The following is a 25,000-nucleotide window of genomic DNA, read 5'->3' as shown; positions in this document are numbered from 1 at the left end:
GAGGCATGAAGCACCCACGGGAGCCGGAGCATGACGATGCAGAGTCTCGGTTCACAGGAGCCTGGGAAGAACATCCCGTACGGAACCCTTTACCCGAAAACATCCGAACCGCACATGCTCGCGACAGTCCTGCCGTTAGAGAATGCACCGTGCACGCGACCGAGTAAGGCCACTCAGAGACATCCATTTCCCAGGTATATGCCCCCTACGCACTTTTGGTGGCGCAACTCGCACGAACAGTCCCACCTCGACCCCGTAAACAAGCTTTTTTGCCTCGAAGAGTTCGTCGGAGACGAAGAAGCAACCTTCAGTGCAAACGTAGCACTCTTTTGTGCAACCGCCCAAACAACGCCCCCTCTACCCTCTGTCGAAACACTCGGCATTGCTGCTCCCTAAGGTGAGCTTCTCCTCATAGGCAATTCCGCTCTTATCCGGTCACGTTTGTGTGCCCGAATTTCGCAAGGCAACCTCCATGGGACATGGAAAAGACTCGAGAAGAGAGCTCGCTCACGGGAGAGAGAAGCCAAGGAGACCACGAGAGTGCTGAGAGTGGGACAGCGCTGAATAGGCGGGAGAAGCCTGCGCGTATAAACGGAGATATATATCCAATTGCAACGAAGGAACGTGCCAAAGATCGAGAACAATGGCAGAAATGCTAGTAACGTGCACTTCGGGACCAACGCATCACCGGAAGACAACCGCCAAACATCGAAAGAGTCGCGATGCTCCGCAACCTACGTGCAAAGCGGTCGCACACCGGGTAAGGGAGTGAGAGCCCCAAACATAGCTGGGCGAGGCGCTCACTCCGCTCTTTAATATCTCGTTAATACCGCCAAGGAAATGGCACAAGCACACACACACAAGCATCCTCGGAAGAGGACAGTTCGAGTGACAGGTCAAATCCAAGAGTTCCGAAGACTACCTCCAGGAACAATCGGGAACAAGACCGATTACAAGTCGTCGAGTCTGTTACTGGGCGAACACGAGATGCGCACAGGAAATCGATCAGCCCTCACAATGGCCCAAGGCCAGAGATCGGACTGCTACGATTTACCCCAACAATCATCGTGCCACTCTTCGCAGAGAGGTGATAGACGCCAACGAGCCCGCGCATAGCAATCGAGGTGTAAAAAGGGCGTTGAAGGCAGGAAGCCTGGACGAAAGAGGCTACGAGGTCACCTCGAAGCGGTCTAAGAATCGGGCGCACTTGGGGCGACTACCAGTGCCAACCCCTTATCCCGCGGTGCGTCCGACACACAGAAATTTCCAAGGCGGCCAAGGAGCCTCCCCGCATAGCAATCGGGGTGTGAGGTTACGGATGCAGCATTGATAGCAATCGAGGTGTGAGGCGAAGGATGCAGAAGTGAGAGCCGAGGGATGTAGCAGAGATAGCAATCGGGGTGTGTGATGCAGAAGAGATAGCAATCGAGGTGTGCGGTGGGAAGGGCCCAGCAGCCAGAATGCATGAAGCGACGGATGAAGCAGTGATGACAACCGGGCTGTGAGGAGAGGAGGGATGCAGCCAAGAAAGCAATCAGGGCTCGAGGCAAGGGATGCATCAAGGATAGCAATCATGTTGTGAGGCGAGATTCCAAAGGCTAAACGTGAGAGGCTGCAGGGTCGACTCAGAGAGGTCTATGCATGTGAGAGGCTGAAAGCAAGGTCGACTCGGAGCGGTCTATGCATCGGGCGCGCTTGGGGCGACTACCAGTGCCAACCCCTTATCCCGCGACGCGTCCGACAAAGAGAACGTTCCAAGGCGGCAGAGGAGGTTACCAGCCGAAGGATGCAGTAGCAATAACAGGTATAGTTCCGCGGCGGCCGAGAAGACTCACCGCATAGGAATCGGGATGCGAGGCGAGGGATGCGGCGGGAAGGCCCCGACGGCTAAACGGAAGAGGCTGCAGGGCCGCCTCGGAATGGTCCAAGCATCGGATGCGATTGGGACGACTACCAGTGCCAACCCCTTATCCCGCGATGCGTCCGATACACAGATAGTTCCAAGGCGGCCGAGGAGCCTCACCGCATATCAATCGGGGTGCGAGGCGAGGGATGGGGCGGGAAGGCCCCAACGGCTAGACGGAAGAGGCTTCAGGGCCACCTCGGAATGGTCCAAGCATCGGACGCGCTTGGGGCGACTGCCAGTGCCAACCCCTTATCCCGCGATGCGTCCGATACACAGATGGTTCCAAGGCGGCCGAGGAGCCTCACCGCATAGCAATCGGGGGTGCGAGGCGAGGGATGGGGCGGGAAGGCCCCAACGGCTAGACGGAAGAGGCTTCAGGGCCGCCTAGGAATGGTCCAAGCATCGGACACGCTTGGGGCGACTACCAGTGACAGCCCCCTATCCCGCGATGCGTCCGATACGAAGATGGTTCCAAGGCGGCCGAGGAGCCTCACCGCATAGCAATCGGGGTGCGAGGTGGGGGATGCGGCGAGATGGCCCCAACGGCTAGACGGAAGAGGCCACAGGGCCGCGTCGGAATAGTCCAAGCATCGGACGCGCTTGGGGCGACTACCAGTGACAACCCCTTATCCCGCGATGCGTCCGATACGAAGATAGTTCCAAGGCGGCCGAGGAGCCTCACCGCATAGCAATCGGGGTGCGAGGTGGGGGATGCGGCGAGATGGCCCCAACGGCTAGACGGAAGAGGCTGCAGGGCCGCCTCGGAATAGTCCAAGCATCGGACGCGCTTGGGGCCACTACCAGTGACAACCCCTTATCCCGCGATGCGTCCGATACGAAGATAGTTCCAAGGCGGCCGAAGAGCCTCACCGCATAGCAATCGGGGTGCGAGGTGGGGGATGCGGCGAGATGGCCCCAACGGCTAGACGGAAGAGGCCACAGGGCCGCCTCGGAATAGTCCAAGCATCGGACGCGCTTGGGGCGACTACCAGTGACAACCCCTTATCCCGCGATGCGTCCGATACGAAGATAGTTCCCAGGCGGCCGAGGAGCCTCACCGCATAGCAATCGGGGTGCGAGGCGAGGGATGCGGCGAGATGGCCCCAAAGGCTAGACGGAAGAGGCTGCAGGGCTGCCTCGGAATAGTCCAAGCATCGGACGCGCTTGGGGCGACTACCACTGCCAACCCCTTATCCCGCGATGCGTCCGATACACAGATAGTTCCGAGGCGGCCGAGGAGGTGGGGGATGCAGCGAGATGGCCCCAACGGCTAGACGGAAGAGGCTGCAGGGCCGCCTCGGAATAGTCCAAGCATCGGACGCGCTTGGGGCGACTACCAGTGACAACCCCTTATCCCGCGATGCGTCCGATACACAGATAGTTCCGAGGCGGCCAAGGAGCCTCACCGCATAGCAATCGTGGTGCGAGGTGGGGGATGCGGCGAGATGGCCCCAACGGCTAGACGGAAGAGGCTGCAGGGCCGCCTCGGAATGGTCCAAGCATCGGATGCGCTTGGGGCGACTACCACTGCCAACCCCTTATCCCGCGATGCGTCCGATACACAGATAGTTCCAAGGCGGCCGAGGAGCCTCACAGCATAGCAATCAGGGTGCGAGGCGAGGGATGCGGCGAGAAAGCCCCAACGGCTAGAGGGAAGAGGCTTCAGGTCCGCCTCGGAATGGTCCAAGCATCGGACGCGCTTGGGGCGACTACCAGTGACAACCCCTTATCCCGCGACGCGTCCGATACACAGATAGTTCCAAGGCGGCCGAGGAGCCTCACCGCATAGCAATCGGGGTGCGAGGCGAGGGATGCGGCGAGAAGGACCCAACGGCTACACGGAAGAGGCTTCGGGGCCGCCTCGGAATGGTCCAAGCATCGGACGCGCTTGGGGCGACTACCAGTGACAACCCCTTATCCCGCGACGCGTCCGATACACAGATAGTTCCAAGGCGGCCGAGGAGCCTCACCGCATAGCAATCGGGGTGCGAGGCGAGGGATGCGGCGAGAAGGACCCAACGGCTAGACGGAAGAGGCTTCGGGGCCGCCTCGGAATGGTCCAAGCATCGGACGCGCTTGGGGCGACTACCAGTGACAACCCCTTATCCCGCGACGCGTCCGATACACAGATAGTTCCAAGGCGGCCGAGGAGCCTCACCGCATAGCAATCGGGGTGCGAGGCGAGGGATGCGGCGAGAAGGACCCAACGGCTAGACGGAAGAGGCTTCGGGTCCGCCTCGGAATGGTCCAAGCATCGGACGCGCTTGGGGCGACTACCAGTGACAACCCCTTATCCCGCGACGCGTCCGATACACAGATAGTTCCAAGGCGGCCGAGGAGCCTCACCGCATAGCAATCGGGGTGCGAGGCGAGGGATGCGGCGAGAAGGACCCAACGGCTAGACGGAAGAGGCTTCGGGTCCGCCTCGGAATGGTCCAAGCATCGGACGCGCTTGGGGCGACTACCAGTGACAACCCCTTATCCCGCGACGCGTCCGATACACAGATAGTTCCAAGGCGGCCGAGGAGCCTCACCGCATAGCAATCGGGGTGCGAGGCGAGGGATGCGGCGAGAAGGACCCAACGGCTAGACGGAAGAGGCTTCGGGTCCGCCTCGGAATGGTCCAAGCATCGGACGCGCTTGGGGCGACTACCAGTGACAACCCCTTATCCCGCGACGCGTCCGATACACAGATAGTTCCGAGGCGGCCGAGGAGCCTCACCGCATAGCAATCGGGGTGCGAGGCGAAGGATGCGGCGAGAAGGACCCAACGGCTAGACGGAAGAGGCTTCGGGTCCGCCTCGGAATGGTCCAAGCATCGGACGCGCTTGGGGCGACTACCAGTGACAACCCCTTATCCCGCGACGCGTCCGATACACAGATAGTTCCAAGGCGGCCGAGGAGCCTCACCGCATAGCAATCGGGGTGCGAGGCGAGGGATGCGGCGAGAAGGACCCAACGGCTAGACGGAAGAGGCTTCAGGGCCGCCTCGGAATGGTCCAAGCATCGAACGCGCTTGGGGCGACTACCAGTGACAACCCCTTATCCCGCGACGCGTCCGATACACAGATAGTTCCGAGGCGGCCGAGGAGCCTCACCGCATAGCAATCGGGGTGCGAGGCGAGGGATGCGGCGAGAAGGACCCAACGGCTAGACGGAAGAGGCTTCAGGGCCGCCTCGGAATGGTCCAAGCATCGGACGCGCTTGGGGCGACTACCAGTGACAACCCCTTATCCCGCGATGCGTCCGATACACAGATAGTTCCGAGGCGGCCGAGGAGCCTCACCGCATAGCAATCGGGGTGCGAGGCGAGGGATGCGGCGAGAAGGACCCAACGGCTAGACGGAAGAGGCTTCAGGGCCGCCTCGGAATGGTCCAAGCATCGGACGCGCTTGGGGCGACTACCAATGACAACCCCTTATCCCGCGACGCGTCCGATACACAGATAGTTCCGAGGCGGCCGAGGAGCCTCACCGCATAGCAATCGGGGTGCGGGGCGAGGGATGCGGCGAGAAGGACCCAACGGCTAGACGGAAGAGGCTTCAGGGCCGCCTCGGAATGGTCCAAGCATCGGACGCGCTTGGGGCGACTACCAGTGACAACCCCTTATCCCGCGACGCGTCCGATACACAGATAGTTCCGAGGCGGCCGAGGAGCCTCACCGCATAGCAATCGGGGTGCGAGGCGAGGGATGCGGCGAGAAGGACCCAACGGCTAGACGGAAGAGGCTTCAGGGCCGCCTCGGAATGGTCCAAGCATCGGACGCGCTTGGGGCGACTACCGTTGCCAACCCCTTATCCCGCGATGCGTCTGATACACAGATAGTTCCGAGGCGGCCGAGGAGCCTCACCGCATAGCAATCGGGTTGCGAGGCAGATTATTGGGAAGGGAACCCCCTGGGATGCGGCTCAAGCAGTGCCCAAAGGGACTGGAATGCGGAATCACATCGAGAGACCCAAATGCTATACGAGGGCTCAAATCGAATTATCGATTTGGCCACGACATGGACGCATCGGAACGACTACCTTTGCCGAACCACTCGCAATTGCATCCATACCGAAACCAATAGACATTTCCGTTAGAGCCCTCGCATAGCATTCGGGAATCTCGCATGCCCCTCTAAATCGACCAATGCTGGCGCTCAATGAAAATCCGAGCGCTACCACCGTTCGAGCGCCAGCATTGGTCGAGTTAGAGGGGCACGGGGGAGAATGCTCCAGTCAACACCTCCCCTATATAAGTTATTTGTCCGATTCTCGCACAACCGTAGTCTGCCTCGTCGAATCAAACAACGGTCCCAGATTCCGACTTCCGTTCCGTAGAGACCCAAAAGCTAGATGGAGGCTCGCAAGAAAGAGAGTCGGCGCATAGCAATCGGGTTTCTCGAACGTTTAGGGACCGAGCTCACTTGCGGATAGGGCAAAATCCGCCAAGCAACCCAAAAGCTAGACGGGGGCTCGAATCGAATCGCCTAGGCGGCCACAACAACGACGTGTTGGATCGACTACCAGTGCCAAACCATTCAGCAAGACTAGTCTGTGTCGAGGCCGGATAGAGATTCTCAGAGAGCGCCCGCATAGCATTTAGGAGACCTGCCGCGTCCCTCACACTCGACAAATGGTGGTGCACGTTTATAAATCCGAGCGATCCCAACCCTTTCAAGCACCAACATCGGTCGAGATAGAGGGGCACGGAGGGGGCTGCGTGAGACAACACAGTCCCCTATATAAGTTATTTGTCCGATTCTCACACATCCGAAGAATGGTCATCAAATCGGACAACAGCCCAAACTTCCGACTTCCGTCCCAGAAAGCCCAAGAGCTATCTAAAACGTTCATGGCCGGAACTCGATCGCGGCTATACCAGTCCGCCAAGCAACCCAAAAGCTAGACTGGAGCTCTAGTCGAATCACCTCTGTGGCCATTGCAAGGACGTGTTGGAGCGACTACCATTGCCGAACCATTCCGCAGGTCGAGTCCATACCAAGGCCGCATAGAGATTCACGATGAGCTCCTGCATAGCAATCAGGAGACTTGCCGTGTCCATCACAATCGATAAATCCTGGTGCAAGATTTTTGCATCCGAGCGCTCCAACCAGTCGAGCACCAGCATCAATCGACATAAACGGGCACGGGGGGAGGATGCTCGAGAACACTACCTCCCCTATATAAGTTATTTGTCCGATTCTCAAGCAGCCGAAGTCTGGTCATCGAATCGGGTCAAAGACCACAACTTCCGACTTTACCCACAATGCAAGTCATCGAATCGAACATCGGCCCCCGAGTCGGACTCCATGCGTATGTCAGGTCATCGGACCCAAATTCCGCCTTCCTGCGCATGGCGGGCCATCAATATCAACTCGGTCATCGGACCCAAACTCCGCCTTTTTGCGTATGGCACGCCTTCAAATCGGTCATCGGACCCAAATTCCGCCTTCCTGTGCATGGCGGGCCATCAACATCAACTCGGTCATCGGACCCAAATTCCGCCTTTCTGCGCATGGCACGCCATCAACTCGGTCATCGGACCCAAATTCCGCCTTCCTGCGCATGGCAGGTCATCGGACACAAATTCAGACCTCGCCAATATGCCTACGTATCGAATCGGTCATCGGACCCAACTTCCGACTTCATCCATACTGTAGGGTCTTTGAGGTTGGCGCGGTGCGCTCAACCCAGGGAGTCGACCCATCGAAGCATACACCTCCCCTATATAAGCTATTTGTCCGATTCCCACACCTGTGTAGTTTGCACCTCTGACCAGGACATCGACCCCAACTTCCGAACTCGACTGCAACGACGGCACCAGCGCCTTGGTGCGCACCTTGCGACGCACAGTCCCAACATTCGCCTTCCTGCACATGGCAGGTCATCGGACCCAAATTCCGACCTCGCGAGTATGCCTACATATCGAATCGGTCATCGGACCCAACTTCCGACTTCATCCATACCGTAGGGTCTTTGAGGTTGGCGCGGTGCGCTCAACCCGGGGAGTCGACCCAACGAAGCATACACCTCCCCTATATAAGCTATTTGTCCGATTCCCACACCTGTGTAGTTTGCACCTCCGATCAAGACATCGACCCCAACTTCCGAACTCGCCTCCAACGACCGAACCAGCGCCTTGGTGCGCACCTTGCAACGCACAGTGCCAACATTCGCCTTCCTGCACGTGGCAGGTCATCGGACCCAAATTCCGACCTCGCGAGTATGCCTACATATCGAATCGGTCATCGGACCCAACTTCCGACTTCATCCATACCGTAGGGTCTTTGAGGTTGGCGCGGTGCGCTCAACCCGGGGAGTCGACCCAACGAAGCATACACCTCCCCTATATAAGCTATTTGTCCGATTCCCACACCTGTGTAGCTTGCACCTCCGATCAGGACATCGACCCCAACTTCCGAACTCGACTAAAAAGACCGCACCAGCGCCTTGGTGTGCACCTTGCAACGCACAGTGTCAACATTCGCCTTCCTGCACATGGCAGGTCATCGGACCCAAATTCCGACCTCATGAGCATACCTACTAATCGAATCGGTCATCGGACCCAACTTCCGACTTCATCCATACCGTAGGGTCTTTGAGGTTGGCGCGGTGCGCTCAACCTGGGGAGTCGACCCATCGAAGCATACACCTCCCCTATATAAGCTATTTGTCCGATTCCGACACCTGTGTAGTTTGCACCTCCGCTCAGGACATCGACCCCAACTTCCGAACTCGCCTGCAACGACCGAACCAGCGCCTTGGTGCGCACCAAAAGTGCGCACTTTTGGAGGGCACTTTTCTGCGCTCCAAAGGTGCGCACTTTTGGAGGGCACTTTTTGGAGGGCACTTTTCTGCGCTCCAAAGGTGCGCACTTTTGGAGGGCACTTTTTGGAGGGCACTTTTCTGCGCTCCAAAGGTGCGCACTTTTGGAGGGCACTTTTTGGAGGGCACTTTTCTGCGCTCCAAAGGTGCGCACTTTTGGAGGGCACTTTTTGGAGGGCACTTTTCTGCGCTCCAAAGGTGCGCACTTTTGGAGGGCACTTTTTGGAGGGCACTTTTCTGCGCTCCAAAGGTGCGCACTTTTGGAGGGCACTTTTTGGAGGGCACTTTTCTGCGCTCCAAAGGTGCGCACTTTTGGAGGGCACTTTTTGGAGGGCACTTTTCTGCGCTCCAAAGGTGCGCACTTTTGGAGGGCACTTTTTGGAGGGCACTTTTCTGCGCTCCAAAGGTGCGCACTTTTGGAGGGCACTTTTTGGAGGGCACTTTTCTGCGCTCCAAAGGTGCGCACTTTTGGAGGGCACTTTTTGGAGGGCACTTTTCTGCGCTCCAAAGGTGCGCACTTTTGGAGGGCACTTTTGTGCACTCCAAAGGTGCGCACTTTTGGAGGGCACTTTTCCTGTGCTCCAAAGGTGCACACCTAGGTGAGCACCTTCGACCACACCTTGTAGCACACCAAACTCTGACTTTCGACTTCATCCGCAATGCAGGGTCTTTGAGGTTGGCGCAATGCGCACAACCAGGGGAGTCGACCCATCAAACCCAACACCTCCCCTATATAAGCTATTTGTCTGATTCTCATACATGCGTAGCCTGCAGGAGCAATTAGGACATCGACCCCAACTTTCGGCTTCTAAACGAAAACAAGGTCTTTGAGGTTGGTGTAATGCGAACAACTAGGGGAGTCAACCCATCAAACCCAACACCTCCCCTATATAAGCTATTTGTCTGATTCTCATACATGTGTAGTCTACAGGAGCAATTAGGACATCGACCCCAACTTTTGACTTCTTAACGAAAACAAGGTCTTTGAGGTTGACGTAATGCGCACAACCAGGGGAGTCGACCCATCAAACCCAACACCTCCCCTATATAAGCTATTTGTCCGATTCTCATACATGTGTAGCCTGCAGGAGCCATTAGGACATTGACCCCAACTTTTGACTTCTTAACGAAAACAAGGTCTTTGAGGTTGGCGTAATGCGCACAACCAAGGGAGTTGACCCATCAAACCCAACACCTCCCCTATATAAGCTATTTGTCTGATTCTCATACATGTGTAGCCTGCAACAACGATTAGGACATCCACCCCAACTTCTGAATTCGTCTGCGTTGACCGCACCAAAGGTGCACGCCTTGGTGCTCACCAAAATCCGACTTCCGACTTCTTCTGCTATGCGGGGTCTTTGAGGTTGGCGCAGTGCGCACAACCAGGGGAGTCAACCCACCGAATGCAACACCTCCCCTATATAAGCTATTTGTCTGATTCTCATACATGCGTAGACTGCAGCAATGATTAGGACATCCACCCCAACTTTTGACTTCTTAAACAAGACAGGGTCTTTGAAGTTGGTGCAGTGCACACAACCAGGGGAGTCGACCCATCAAACGCAACACCTCCCCTATATAAAGCTATTTGTCCGATTCTCATACGTGTAGTCTGCAGCAGCGATTAGGACATCGACCCCAACTTCCGAATTCGTTTGCATTGACCGCACCAAAGGTGCACGCCTTGGTGTGCACCCTGGAGTGCACTTTGGTGCTCACCTCGGTGCACACTTTGGTGTGCACCTCGGTGTGCACCAAAGGTGCGCACCTTGGAGCGCACCAAAGGTGTACACTTTGGAGCGCACCACATAGGGTCTTTGAGAGGTTGGCGCAGTGCGCACACCAAGGTGGGTGTTGAGGTGCGTGCCGAGGTGGGTGGGTGCTAGGGTGCGCTCCATGGTGGGTGCCAGGGTGGGTGCGTGCTAGGGTGGATTCCAAAGAGGGTCATAGGGTGGGTGCCAAGGTGGGTTGGTGATATAGTGGGTTCAAAGGTGGGTACTAGGGTGGGTTCCAAGGTGGGTCACAAGTTGGGTGCCAGGATGCGTGGGTGTTAGGTTGGGTGCCAAGGTGGGCTCCTGCGTGGGTGGGTGCTAGGGTGGGTTTCAAGGTGGACGCGAGGGCGGGTGCCAAGGTGGGTAACAAGTTGGGTGTTAGGATGGGTGAGTGCTAGAGTGGGTGCCAAGGTGGGTGGGTGCTAAGGTGGATGCCAAGGTGGTTCACAGGGTGGGTGGGTTCTAGGGTGAGTTCCAAGGTGGGTCACAGGTTCAGTGCTAGGGTGGGTGTCAAGGCGGGTGTCGAGGTGCCTGGGTGCTAGGGTGTGGATGCCAATGTGGGTCATAGGGTGGGTACTAGGGTGGGCTGCAATGTGGGTGCCAAGGTGGGTAACATGCTCGGTGGGTTCTAAATTGGGTGCCAGGGTGGGTGTGCACCCACCTTGCCCGAGGTGGGTGCCAAGGTGCCAGTGTGGGTGGGTGCTAAGGTGGATGCCAAGGTGGGTGAGAAGGTGGGTGATAGGTTGAGTGGTAGGATGGGTGGGTGCCAAGATGGGTCACAGGGTGGGTGCAAGGGTGGGTAGGTGCTAGGGTTGGTGTCAGGGTGGGTGGGTGCTAGGTTGGGTTCCAAGGTGGGTGCGAGGGTGAGTGTCAAGGTGGGTCACAGGTTAGGTGCTAGGATGGGTGAGTGCTAGGGTGCAAAGGTGCCAGGGTGGGTGCTAGGATGGGTCGATGCTAGGGTGAGTGGCAAGGTGGGTCCACAAGTGTCAAGGTGGGTGCCGAGGTGGGTGCCAAGTCGGCGACTGCTATGGTGGATGCCAAGGTGGGTCACGGGGTGGGTGCCAAGTTGCTAGGTTGGGTTCCAAGGTGGGTGCCAACGTGGGTGCTAGGGTGCGTGGGTTAAAGGGTGTGTCACAACGTGGGTGCCAGGATGGGTGCGCACCCACACTGGCCAAGACGGGTGCGGGTGCAAGGTTGGGTTCCAAGCCCGGTCACAGGCTGGGTGCTAGGATGGGTGGGTGCCAAGGTGGGCACCAGGGTGGGTGCACCCACCCTGGCCAAGGTGGGTCACGGGGTGGGTCCTAGGGTGGGTAACGGGGTGGGTACTAAGGTGCGTGCCAAGGTGGGTCATAGGGTGGGTGCCAAGGTGGGCACCAGGGTGGGTGTGCACCAACCCTAGCCAGGGTAGGTCACGGGGTGGTTGTCGGGGTGGGCGTCAAGGAGCCAAGGTGGGTGGCAAGTAGCCAAGTTGCGTGCCAAGGTGGGTGTCGGGGTGGGTGCCAAGGATCCAAGGTGGGTGCCAAGGAACCAAGGTGGGTGTCTGGGTGGGTGCCGAGGTGGGAGCCAGGGTGGGTCCCAAGGTGAGTGCAAAGGTGGGTGCCAGGGTCAAGGTGAGTGCCAATGTGGGTTCCAAGGTGCCAGGGTCAGGGTGAGTGCCAATGTGGGTTCAAAGGTGCTAAGTTGGGTGCGAGGTTGGGTGCGAGGGTGGGTGGGTGCCAAGGTGTGCTAGGTGGAAGCCCGGGTGGGTCGGCATCCCATGGGTGTCGAGTTGGGTGCCTGATGGGTGCTTCTTGTCAAGTTTTAGTCGTCGGGACTCATTTCGAGCCTTAGAGGTCGTTTCTTGTCCGGTTGCCCTGTCTTCGACCTGGGAACCCAATTTTGGTCCTCGGGTCCCATTTTTTTTTGTCTCGCATCCCACTTTTGGCCTGTGGCCTTTTCGGGGTCGATTCTCGTTTTGGGCATCAGAGCATGTTTCTTCTCCTAAAACCCAATATTTGTTTATTAAGTCTCGGAACACATTTTTGTTCTCGTGGACCCATCATGGGTCTTGGAACGCATTTGTGGTCCTTGGGTCCCATTTTGCATCCCGAAACTTGTGTTTTGGTGCTTGATCCCTATTTTGGGTGCCCACCTTGCACCAAGTGCGCACCCGGGGCAAACCGAGCGCCTTGGTGCACCGGGGCAAGATCGAGCGTGCACCCGAGGCGCCCCGAACATGCACCAAGGTGCACTCGGCCCACATGTGAGCGCAGGTCGTTGCGCCCGAGGTGGTGTGTGGGCACCGCGTTGCAGACGGGACACTGCACGCACACGACGCCCCCTCCAGGTGCACGCACGTAGGCCGGGCCGGGTGCACACCCGACGCCCTAGCAAGGTGCGCGCACCCGGGCAGGGCTCACACTTGGCGAACGGGGCGCACTTCGCGAGGGAGGGTGTGCACCTCGACGGGGGTGGGTGGCCGGGGTGGATTCGCACGTGGGTCGCGGTTTGCTAAGTACACACTGCGACAAGCTCATAACGGGTGCGATCATACCAGCATTAGTGCACCGGATCCCATCAGAACTCCGCAGTTAAGCGCGCTTGGGCCGGAGTAGTACTGGGATGGGTGACCTCCCGGGAAGTCCCGGTGTTGCACCCTTTTTTAGTTTTTCGCCGGGCGTCGCAATGCTATTTGAATAAACCTTTTGCCCGTTTGCGTTCTCGTCGGGGCCGGGCCGGGCCGGGGTGCGCTGCCCGCACTACCGCGCGCGCGGGGGCGACACCGAGCGCGCACCCGAGGCACCCCGAGCACACAGGCCACGGTGCAACCCGGGCGTTGTGCGCGCACCCCGGTGCGCCCGAGGTGCTGCGCGCGCACCCAGGTGAAATCGGTGTGCACCTCGGCCAGTGCGCGCTCGGTCGAGTCGCGCACGTTGGCCAAGGTGCACGGTGATGTTTCTTACTCTAAGGTTCCGCACCAGACGCCCGGGACAGGTGAGCGAAGCTGGGCGGGGCCGGGTGCGCGGCCGGGGCAGGTGCACGCAGCTGGAGAGAGCTTTGGAGCACACTTCGGAGCGCACCAATGATGCGCTCCATTCAAAAGTTTCCTGAAAAGGCAAAAAAAGTTGAGATTATAGAATTTCCCACTTGAGAGATTGTAAAAAAAAAAAATTTAAAATGAAGGAAACGCGGGTGCCAAGGTGTGCGCAGCCCAGCCAAGGTGTGCGCACCAAGGCGCCCACCCTGGCGAAGGTGCACGCAAGGTGCGCACCCGAGGCAAACCGGACAATTAACCCAACTTTCGACTTCGCGCGCACCTTGGAGCGCACTTCGGAGCGCTCCTTGGTGCGCACCAATCTTGGGCACCTCGGAGTGCACCATGGCGCCCACCAAGGTGCGCACCCGGGGCAAACCGAGCTCCGACTTCGTGCGCACCTTGGAGCGCACGAAAGGTGCGCACCATGGCGCCCACCAAGGTGCGCAGCCCAGCCAAGGCGTGCGCATCAAGGTGCGCACCCTGGCGAAGGTGCGCACCCGGGGCAAACCGAGCTCCGACTTCGTGCGCACCTTGGAGCGCACAAAAGGTGCGCAACCCAGCCAAGGTGTGCGCACCCCGGTCAAACCGAGCTCCGAATCGTGCGCACCAGAGGTGCACGCCATCGTGCGCACCTTGGAGCACACTTCGGAGCCCTCCTTGGTGCGCGCCGATGTTGCGCACCTCGGAGCGCACCCGGGGAAAACAATGCAATTAACCCGACTTTCGACTTCGTGGGCACCTCGGAGCGCTCTCGGGTTCGCACCTCGGAGCACACCGAGGTGCGCACCTTTGATGCGCTGCCTTCACCAATTTCCAGAAAAGGCAAGAAAACATTGAGAAGGTGTGCGCACCGAGGTGCCCACCCTGGCGAAGGTGCACGCGAGGTGCGCACCCGGGGCAAACCGGGCTCCGACTTCGTGCACGCCGCACCTTGGAGCACACTTCGGAGCGCTCCTTGGTGCGCACCAGGGCGCGCAACCCAGCCGAGGTGCCCACCCCGGCGAAGGTGCACGCGAGGTGCGCACCCGGGGCAAACCGGGCTCCGACTTCGTGCACGCCATGGTGCCCACCGCGGCGAAGGTGCACGCGAGGTGCGCACCCGGGGCAAACCGGGCTCCGACTTCGTGCACGCCGCACCTTGGAGCACACTTCGGAGCGCTCCTTGGTGCGCACCATGGTGCCCACCAGGGCGCGCAACCCCGCCGAAGGTGCACGCGAGGTGCGCACCCGGGGCAAACCGGGCTCCGACTTCGTGCACGCCGCACCTTGGAGCACACTTCGGAGCGCTCCTTGGTGCGCACCATGGTGCCCACCAGGGCGCGCAACCCCGCCGAAGGTGCACGCGAGGTGCGCACCCGGGGCAAACCGGGCTCCGACTTCGTGCACGCCATGGTGCGCACCGCGGCGAAGGTGCGCACCCGGGGCAAACCGGGCTCCGACTTCGTGCACGCCGCACCTTGGAGCACACTTCGGAGCGCTCCTTGGTGCGCACCAGGGCGCGCAACCCAGCCGAGGTGCCCACCCCGGCGAAGGTGCACGCGAGGTGCGTACCCGGGGCAAACCGGGCTCCGACTTCGTGCACGCCGCACCTTGGAGCACACTTCGGAGCGCTCCTTGGTGCGCACCATGGTGCCCACCAGGCCGCGCAACCCAGCCAAGGTGTGCGCACCAAGGTGCACGCGAGGTGCGCACCCGGGGCAAACCGGGGTCCGACTTCGTGCACGCCGCACCTTGGAGCACACATCGGGGCGCTCCCGGGTTCGCACCGGCGTTGCGCACCGTGGTGGGCACCTCGGAGCACACCAAGGTGGGCAGCGAGGTGCGCACCTTTGATGCGATGCCTTCACTAATTTCCATAAAAGGCAAAAAAAAAACGAGATTTTAAAATTTCCGTTTTGAAAGATAGTGAGAAAAAGGGAATGCTGGTGCCATCTTGAGCCCGCCCTGGTGCGCAGCCCAGCCAAGGTGTGCGCACCAAGGTGCCCACCCTGGCGAAGGTGCGCGCCCGGGCAATTAATCCAACTTCCAACTTCGCGCGCGCCAGGGTGGGAGCGCACCCAACAACCGGGCCTGGGAAGAGCCAATGCGAGAAACCCCACCAAACGCTCTGACAAAAAAAGAGGGGGCGCTCCAGTAACCCCGCTTCGGAGCGCACCCTGGGCAAACCCAGCCAAGGTGCCCACCCCGGCCAAGGTGCAGGCGAGGTGCGCACCCGGGGCAAACCGGGCTCCGACAACGTGCACGCCGCACCTTGGAGCACACTTCGTAGCGCTCCCGGGTGCGCACCTCAGAGCACACCAAGGTGGGCAGCGAGGTGCGCACCTTTGATGCGCTGCCTTCACTAATTTCCAGAAAAGGCAAAAAAAAAAGGAGATTTTAAAATTTCCGTTTTGAAAGATAGTGAAAAAAACGGAACGCGCGTGCCATCTTGAGCCCGCCCTGGTGCGCAGCCCAGGTAAGGTGCCCACCCTGGCAAAGGTGCGCACCCGGGCAATTAACCCTACTTCCGACTTCGTGCGCGCCAGGGTGGCAACCGGGCCTCAGAAGAGCCAATGCGAGAAACCCCACCAAACGCTCCGACAAAAAAAGAGGCGGCGCTCCAATAACCCCGCTTCGGAGCGCAGCCGGGGCAAACCCAGCCAAGGTGCCCACCCCGACGAAGGTGCACGCGAGGTGCGCACCCGGGGCAAACCGGGCTCCGACAACGTGCACGCAGCACCTTGGAGCACACTTCGAAGCACTCCCGGGTGCCCACCGGCGTTGCGCACCGTGGTGGGCAGCGAGGTGCGCACCTTTGATGCGCTGCCTTCACTAATTTCCAGAAAAAGGCAAAAAAAAATGAGATTTTAAAATTTCCGTTTTGAAAGATAGTGAAAAAAAAGGAACGCGGGTGCCATCTTGAGCCCGCCCTGGTGCGCAGCCCAGGCAAGGCATGCGCACCAAGGTGCCCACCCGAGGTGCACACCCGGGGCAAACCGGGCTCCGACTTCGTGCAGGCCGCACCTTGGAGCACACTTCGGAGCGCTCCTTGGTGCGCACCATGGTGCCCACCAGGGCGCGCAACCCAGCCAAGGTCTGCACACCAAGGTGCCCACCCCGGCGAAGGTGCACGCGAGGTGCGCACCCGGGGCAAACCGGGCTCCGACTTCGTGCACGCCATGGTGCCCACCGCGGCGAAGGTGCACGCGAGGTGCGCACCCGGGGCAAACCGGGCTCCGACTTCGTGCACGCCGCACCTTGGAGCACACTTCGGAGCGCTCCTTGGTGCGCACCATGGTGCCCACCAGGGCGCGCAACCCAGCCAAGGTGTGCGCACCAAGGTGCACGCGAGGTGCGCACCCGGGGCAAACCGGGGTCCGACTTCGTGCACGCCGCACCTTGGAGCACACATCGGAGCGCTCCCAGGTTCGCACCAGCGTTGCGCACCTTTGATGCGCTGCCTTCACTAATTTCAAGAAAAGGCAAAAAAAAACGAGATTTTAAAATTTCCGTTCTGAAAGATAGTGAAAAAAACGGAACGCGGGTGCCATCTTGAGCCCTTCCTGGTGCGCAGCCCAGGCAAGTTGTGCGCACCAAGGTGCCCACCCTGGCGGAGGTGCGCGCCCGGGGCAATCCGGGCTCCGACTTCGTGCACTGCATGGTGCCCACCAAGGCGCGCAACCCAGCCAAGGTGCCCACCGCAGCGAAGGTGCACGCGAGGTGCGCACCCGAGGTGCACACCCGGGGCAAACCGGGCTCCGACTTCGTGCACGCCGCACCTTGGAGCACACTTCAGAGCGCTCCTTGGTGCGCACCAGGGCGCGCAACCCAGCCGAGGTGCCCACCCCGGCGAAGGTGCACGCGAGGTGCGCACCCGGGGCAAACCGGGCTCCGACTTCGTGCACGCCATGGTGCCCACCGCGGCGAAGGTGCGCACCCGGGGCAAACCGGGCTCCGACTTCGTGCACGCCGCACCTTGGAGCACACTTCGGAGCGCTCCTTGGTGCGCACCATGGTGCCCACCAGGCCGCGCAACCCAGCCAAGGTGTGCGCACCAAGGTGCACGCGAGGTGCGCACCCGGGGCAAACCGGGGTCCGACTTCGTGCACGCCGCACCTTGGAGCACACATCGGGGCGCTCCCGGGTTCGCACCGGCGTTGCGCACCGTGGTGGGCACCTCGGAGCACACCAAGGTGGGCAGCGAGGTGCGCACCTTTGATGCGATGCCTTCACTAATTTCCATAAAAGGCAAAAAAAAAACGAGATTTTAAAATTTCCGTTTTGAAAGATAGTGAGAAAAAGGGAATGCTGGTGCCATCTTGAGCCCGCCCTGGTGCGCAGCCCAGCCAAGGTTTGCGCACCAAGGTGCCCACCCTGGCGAAGGTGCGCGCCCGGGCAATTAACCCAACTTCCAACTTCGCGCGCGCCAGGGTGGGAGCGCACCCAACAACCGGGCCTGGGAAGAGCCAATGCGAGAAACCCCACCAAACTCTCTGACAAAAAAAGAGGGGGCGCTCCAGTAACCCCGCTTCGGAGCGCACCCTGGGCAAACCCAGCCAAGGTGCCCACCCCGGCCAAGGTGCAGGCGAGGTGCGCACCCGGGGCAAACCGGGCTCCGACAACGTGCACGCCGCACCTTGGAGCACACTTCGTAGCGCTCCCGGGTGCGCACCTCAGAGCACACCAAGGTGGGCAGCGAGGTGCGCACCTTTGATGCGCTGCCTTCACTAATTTCCAGAAAAGGCAAAAAAAAAAGGAGATTTTAAAATTTCCGTTTTGAAAGATAGTGAAAAAAACGGAACGCGCGTGCCATCTTGAGCCCGCCCTGGTGCGCAGCCCAGGTAAGGTGCCACCCTGGCAAAGGTGCGCACCCGGGCAATTAACCCTACTTCCGACTTCGTGCGCGCCAGGGTGGCAACCGGGCCTCGGAAGAGCCAATGCGAGAAACCCCACCAAACGCTCCGACAAAAAAAGAGGCGGCGCTCCAATAACCCCGCTTCGGAGCGCAGCCGGGGCAAACCAAGCCAAGGTGCCCACCCCGACGAAGGTGCACGCGAGGTGCGCACCCGGGGCAAACCGGGCTCCGACAACGTGCACGCAGCACCTTGGAGCACACTTCGAAGCACTCCCGGGTGCCCACCGGCGTTGCGCACCGTGGTGGGCAGCGAGGTGCGCACCTTTGATGCGCTGCCTTCACTAATTTCCAGAAAAAGGCAAAAAAAAATGAGATTTTAAAATTTCCGTTTTGAAAGATAGTGAAAAAAAAGGAACGCGGGTGCCATCTTGAGCCCGCCCTGGTGCGCAGCCCAGGCAAGGCATGCGCACCAAGGTGCCCACCCGAGGTGCACACCCGGGGCAAACCGGGCTCCGACTTCGTGCAGGCCGCACCTTGGAGCACACTTCGGAGCGCTCCTTGGTGCGCACCATGGTGCCCACCAGGGCGCACCCGAGGCAAACCGGGCTCCGACTTCGTGCACGCCGCACCTTGGAGCACACATCGGAGCGCTCCCAGGTTCGCACCAGCGTTGCGCACCTTTGATGCGCTGCCTTCACTAATTTCCAGAAAAGGCAAAAAAAAACGATATTTTAAAATTTCCGTTCTGAAAGATAGTGAAAAAAACGGAACGCGGGTGCCATCTTGAGCCCTTCCTGATGCGCAGCCCAGGCAAGTTGTGCGCACCAAGGTGCCCACCCTGGCGGAGGTGCGCGCCCGGGGCAAACCGGGCTCCGACTTCGTGCACTGCATGGTGCCCACCAAGGCGCGCAACCCAGCCAAGGTGCCCACCGCAGCGAAGGTGCACGCGAGGTGCGCACCCGAGGTGCACACCCGGGGCAAACCGGGCTCCGACTTCGTGCACGCCGCACCTTGGAGCACACTTCAGAGCGCTCCTTGGTACGCACCAGGGCGCGCAACCCAGCCAAGGTGCTCACCCCGGCGAAGGTGCACGCGAGGTGCGCACCCGGGGCAAACCGGGCTCGGACTTCGTGCACGCCGCACCTTGGAGCACACATCGGAGCGCTCCCGGGTTCGCACCAGCATTGCGCACCTTTGATGCGCTGCCTTCACTAATTTCCAGAAAAGGCAAAAAAAAGAAAAAAATGAGATTTTAAAATTTCCGTTTTGAAAGATAGTGAAAAAAACGGAACGCGGGTGCCATCTTGAGCCCGCCCTGGTGTGCAGCCCAGGCAAGTTGTGCGCACCAAGGCACCCACCCTGGCCAAGGTGGGTCACGGGGTGGGTCCTAGGGTGGGTAACGGGGTGGGTACTAAGGTGCGTGCCAAGGTGGGTCATAGGGTGGGTGCCAAGGTGGGCACCAGGGTGGGTGTGCACCAACCCTAGCCAGGGTAGGTCACGGGGTGGTTGTCGGGGTGGGCATCAAGGAGCCAAGGTGGGTGGCAAGTAGCCAAGTTGCGTGCCAAGGTGGGTGTCGGGGTGGGTGCCAAGGATCCAAGGTGGGTGCCAAGGAACCAAGGTGGGTGTCTGGGTGGGTGCCGAGGTGGGAGCCAGGGTGGGTCCCAAGGTGAGTGCAAAGGTGGGTGCCAGGGTCAAGGTGAGTGCCAATGTGGGTTCCAAGGTGCCAGGGTCAGGGTGAGTGCCAATGTGGGTTCAAAGGTGCTAAGTTGGGTGCGAGGTTGGGTGCGAGGGTGGGTGGGTGCCAAGGTGTGCTAGGTGGAAGCCCGGGTGGGTCGGCATCCCATGGGTGTCGAGTTGGGTGCCTGATGGGTGCTTCTTGTCAAGTTTTAGTCGTCGGGACTCATTTCGAGCCTTAGAGGTCGTTTCTTGTCCGGTTGCCCTGTCTTCGACCTGGGAACCCAATTTTGGTCCTCGGGTCCCATTTTTTTTTGTCCCGCATCCCACTTTTGGCCTGTGGCCTTTTCGGGGTCGATTCTCGTTTTGGGCATCAGAGCATGTTTCTTCTCCTAAAACCCAATATTTGTTTATTAAGTCTCGGAACACATTTTTGTTCTCGTGGACCCATCATGGGTCTTGGAACGCATTTGTGGTCCTTGGGTCCCATTTTGCATCCCGAAACTTGTGTTTTGGTGCTTGATCCCTATTTTGGGTGCCCACCTTGCACCAAGTGCGCACCCGGGGCAAACCGAGCGCCTTGGTGCACCGGGGCAAGATCGAGCGTGCACCCGAGGCGCCCCGAACATGCACCAAGGTGCACTCGGCCCACATGTGAGCGCAGGTCGTTGCGCCCGAGGTGGTGTGTGGGCACCGCGTTGCAGACGGGACACTGCACGCACACGACGCCCCCTACAGGTGCACGCACGTAGGCCGGGCCGGGTGCACACCCGACGCCCTAGCAAGGTGCGCGCACCCGGGCAGGGCTCACACTTGGCGAACGGGGCGCACTTCGCGAGGGAGGGTGTGCACCTCGACGGGGGTGGGTGGCCGGGGTGGATTCGCACGTGGGTCGCGGTTTGCTAAGTACACACTGCGACAAGCTCATAACGGGTGCGATCATACCAGCGTTAGTGCACCGGATCCCATCAGAACTCCGCAGTTAAGCGCGCTTGGGCCGGAGTAGTACTGGGATGGGTGACCTCCCGGGAAGTCCCGGTGTTGCACCCTTTTTTAGTTTTTCGCCGGGCATCGCAATGCTATTTGAATAAACCTTTTGCCCGTTTGCGTTCTCGTCGGGGCCGGGCCGGGCCGGGGTGCGCTGCCCGCACTACCGCGCGCGCGGGGGCGACACCGAGCGCGCACCCGAGGCGCCCCGAGCACACAGGCCACGGTGCAACCCGGGCGTTGTGCGCGCACCCCGGTGCGCCCGAGGTGCTGCGCGCGCACCCAGGTGAAATCGGTGTGCACCTCGGCCAGTGCGCGCTCGGTCGAGTCGCGCACGTTGGCCAAGGTGCACGGTGATGTTTCTTACTCTAAGGTTCCGCACCAGACGCCCGGGACAGGTGAGCGAAGCTGGGCGGGGCCGGGTGCGCGGCCGGGGCAGGTGCACGCAGCTGGAGAGAGCTTTGGAGCACACTTCGGAGCGCACCAATGATGCGCTCCATTCAAAAGTTTCCTGAAAAGGCAAAAAAAGTTGAGATTATAGAATTTCCCACTTGAGAGATTGTAAAAAAAAAAAATTTAAAATGAAGGAAACGCGGGTGCCAAGGTGTGCGCAGCCCAGCCAAGGTGTGCGCACCAAGGCGCCCACCCTGGCGAAGGTGCACGCAAGGTGCGCACCCGAGGCAAACCGGACAATTAACCCAACTTTCGACTTCGCGCGCACCTTGGAGCGCACTTCGGAGCGCTCCTTGGTGCGCACCAATCTTGGGCACCTCGGAGTGCACCATGGCGCCCACCAAGGTGCGCACCCGGGGCAAACCGAGCTCCGACTTCGTGCGCACCTTGGAGCGCACGAAAGGTGCGCACCATGGCGCCCACCAAGGTGCGCAGCCCAGCCAAGGCGTGCGCATCAAGGTGCGCACCCTGGCGAAGGTGCGCACCCGGGGCAAACCGAGCTCCGACTTCGTGCGCACCTTGGAGCGCACAAAAGGTGCGCAACCCAGCCAAGGTGTGCGCACCCCGGTCAAACCGAGCTCCGAATCGTGCGCACCAGAGGTGCACGCCATCGTGCGCACCTTGGAGCACACTTCGGAGCCCTCCTTGGTGCGCGCCGATGTTGCGCACCTCGGAGCGCACCCGGGGAAAACAATGCAATTAACCCGACTTTCGACTTCGTGGGCACCTCGGAGCGCTCTCGGGTTCGCACCTCGGAGCACACCGAGGTGCGCACCTTTGATGCGCTGCCTTCACCAATTTCCAGAAAAGGCAAGAAAACATTGAGAAGGTGTGCGCACCGAGGTGCCCACCCTGGCGAAGGTGCACGCGAGGTGCGCACCCGGGGCAAACCGGGCTCCGACTTCGTGCACGCCGCACCTTGGAGCACACTTCGGAGCGCTCCTTGGTGCGCACCAGGGCGCGCAACCCAGCCGAGGTGCCCACCCCGGCGAAGGTGCACGCGAGGTGCGCACCCGGGGCAAACCGGGCTCCGACTTCGTGCACGCCATGGTGCCCACCGCGGCGAAGGTGCACGCGAGGTGCGCACCCGGGGCAAACCGGGCTCCGACTTCGTGCACGCCGCACCTTGGAGCACACTTCGGAGCGCTCCTTGGTGCGCACCATGGTGCCCACCAGGGCGCGCAACCCCGCCGAAGGTGCACGCGAGGTGCGCACCCGGGGCAAACCGGGCTCCGACTTCGTGCACGCCGCACCTTGGAGCACACTTCGGAGCGCTCCTTGGTGCGCACCATGGTGCCCACCAGGGCGCGCAACCCCGCCGAAGGTGCACGCGAGGTGCGCACCCGGGGCAAACCGGGCTCCGACTTCGTGCACGCCGCACCTTGGAGCACACTTCGGAGCGCTCCTTGGTGCGCACCAGGGCGCGCAACCCAGCCGAGGTGCCCACCCCGGCGAAGGTGCGTACCCGGGGCAAACCGGGCTCCGACTTCGTGCACGCCGCACCTTGGAGCACACTTCGGAGCGCTCCTTGGTGCGCACCATGGTGCCCACCAGGCCGCGCAACCCAGCCAAGGTGTGCGCACCAAGGTGCACGCGAGGTGCGCACCCGGGGCAAACCGGGGTCCGACTTCGTGCACGCCGCACCTTGGAGCACACATCGGGGCGCTCCCGGGTTCGCACCGGCGTTGCGCACCGTGGTGGGCACCTCGGAGCACACCAAGGTGGGCAGCGAGGTGCGCACCTTTGATGCGATGCCTTCACTAATTTCCATAAAAGGCAAAAAAAAAACGAGATTTTAAAATTTCCGTTTTGAAAGATAGTGAGAAAAAGGGAATGCTGGTGCCATCTTGAGCCCGCCCTGGTGCGCAGCCCAGCCAAGGTGTGCGCACCAAGGTGCCCACCCTGGCGAAGGTGCGCGCCCGGGCAATTAACCCAACTTCCAACTTCGCGCGCGCCAGGGTGGGAGCGCACCCAACAACCGGGCCTGGGAAGAGCCAATGCGAGAAACCCCACCAAACGCTCTGACAAAAAAAGAGGGGGCGCTCCAGTAACCCCGCTTCGGAGCGCACCCTGGGCAAACCCAGCCAAGGTGCCCACCCCGGCCAAGGTGCAGGCGAGGTGCGCACCCGGGGCAAACCGGGCTCCGACAACGTGCACGCCGCACCTTGGAGCACACTTCGTAGCGCTCCCGGGTGCGCACCTCAGAGCACACCAAGGTGGGCAGCGAGGTGCGCACCTTTGATGCGCTGCCTTCACTAATTTCCAGAAAAGGCAAAAAAAAAAGGAGATTTTAAAATTTCCGTTTTGAAAGATAGTGAAAAAAACGGAACGCGCGTGCCATCTTGAGCCCGCCCTGGTGCGCAGCCCAGGTAAGGTGCCCACCCTGGCAAAGGTGCGCACCCGGGCAATTAACCCTACTTCCGACTTCGTGCGCGCCAGGGTGGCAACCGGGCCTCGGAAGAGCCAATGCGAGAAACCCCACCAAACGCTCCGACAAAAAAAGAGGCGGCGCTCCAATAACCCCGCTTCGGAGCGCAGCCGGGGCAAACCCAGCCAAGGTGCCCACCCCGACGAAGGTGCACGCGAGGTGCGCACCCGGGGCAAACCGGGCTCCGACAACGTGCACGCAGCACCTTGGAGCACACTTCGAAGCACTCCCGGGTGCCCACCGGCGTTGCGCACCGTGGTGGGCAGCGAGGTGCGCACCTTTGATGCGCTGCCTTCACTAATTTCCAGAAAAAGGCAAAAAAAAATGAGATTTTAAAATTTCCGTTTTGAAAGATAGTGAAAAAAAAGGAACGCGGGTGCCATCTTGAGCCCGCCCTGGTGCGCAGCCCAGGCAAGGCATGCGCACCAAGGTGCCCACCCGAGGTGCACACCCGGGGCAAACCGGGCTCCGACTTCGTGCAGGCCGCACCTTGGAGCACACTTCGGAGCGCTCCTTGGTGCGCACCATGGTGCCCACCAGGGCGCGCAACCCAGCCAAGGTCTGCACACCAAGGTGCCCACCCCGGCGAAGGTGCACGCGAGGTGCGCACCCGGGGCAAACCGGGCTCCGACTTCGTGCACGCCATGGTGCCCACCGCGGCGAAGGTGCACGCGAGGTGCGCACCCGGGGCAAACCGGGCTCCGACTTCGTGCACGCCGCACCTTGGAGCACACTTCGGAGCGCTCCTTGGTGCGCACCATGGTGCCCACCAGGGCGCGCAACCCAGCCAAGGTGTGCGCACCAAGGTGCACGCGAGGTGCGCACCCGGGGCAAACCGGGGTCCGACTTCGTGCACGCCGCACCTTGGAGCACACATCGGAGCGCTCCCAGGTTCGCACCAGCGTTGCGCACCTTTGATGCGCTGCCTTCACTAATTTCCAGAAAAGGCAAAAAAAAACGAGATTTTAAAATTTCCGTTCTGAAAGATAGTGAAAAAAACGGAACGCGGGTGCCATCTTGAGCCCTTCCTGGTGCGCAGCCCAGGCAAGTTGTGCGCACCAAGGTGCCCACCCTGGCGGAGGTGCGCGCCCGGGGCAATCCGGGCTCCGACTTCGTGC

The 25,000-nt window shown here is 60.6% G+C and overlaps 2 non-coding genes across 2 annotated transcripts; both read left to right on the top strand.

The window, feature by feature from the left end:
• The first annotated feature begins 13,009 nt into the window (after nucleotides 1–13,009).
• Nucleotides 13,010–13,128, top strand: LOC131866932 (5S ribosomal RNA). The gene has a single exon (XR_009365531.1). It is a non-coding gene; the product is annotated as a 5S ribosomal RNA (ribosomal RNA).
• Nucleotides 13,129–20,945: 7,817 nt separating this feature from the next.
• Nucleotides 20,946–21,064, top strand: LOC131866953 (5S ribosomal RNA). The gene has a single exon (XR_009365552.1). It is a non-coding gene; the product is annotated as a 5S ribosomal RNA (ribosomal RNA).
• Nucleotides 21,065–25,000: the final 3,936 nt, after the last annotated feature.

This window comes from Cryptomeria japonica, unplaced genomic scaffold (genome assembly GCF_030272615.1).
Source record: "Cryptomeria japonica unplaced genomic scaffold, Sugi_1.0 HiC_scaffold_157, whole genome shotgun sequence".
Classification (NCBI taxonomy): Eukaryota; Viridiplantae; Streptophyta; class Pinopsida; order Cupressales; family Cupressaceae; genus Cryptomeria; species Cryptomeria japonica.
The sequence above is the reverse complement of the archived record's forward strand: the minus strand, read 5'-3'. Positions and strand labels throughout refer to the sequence as shown.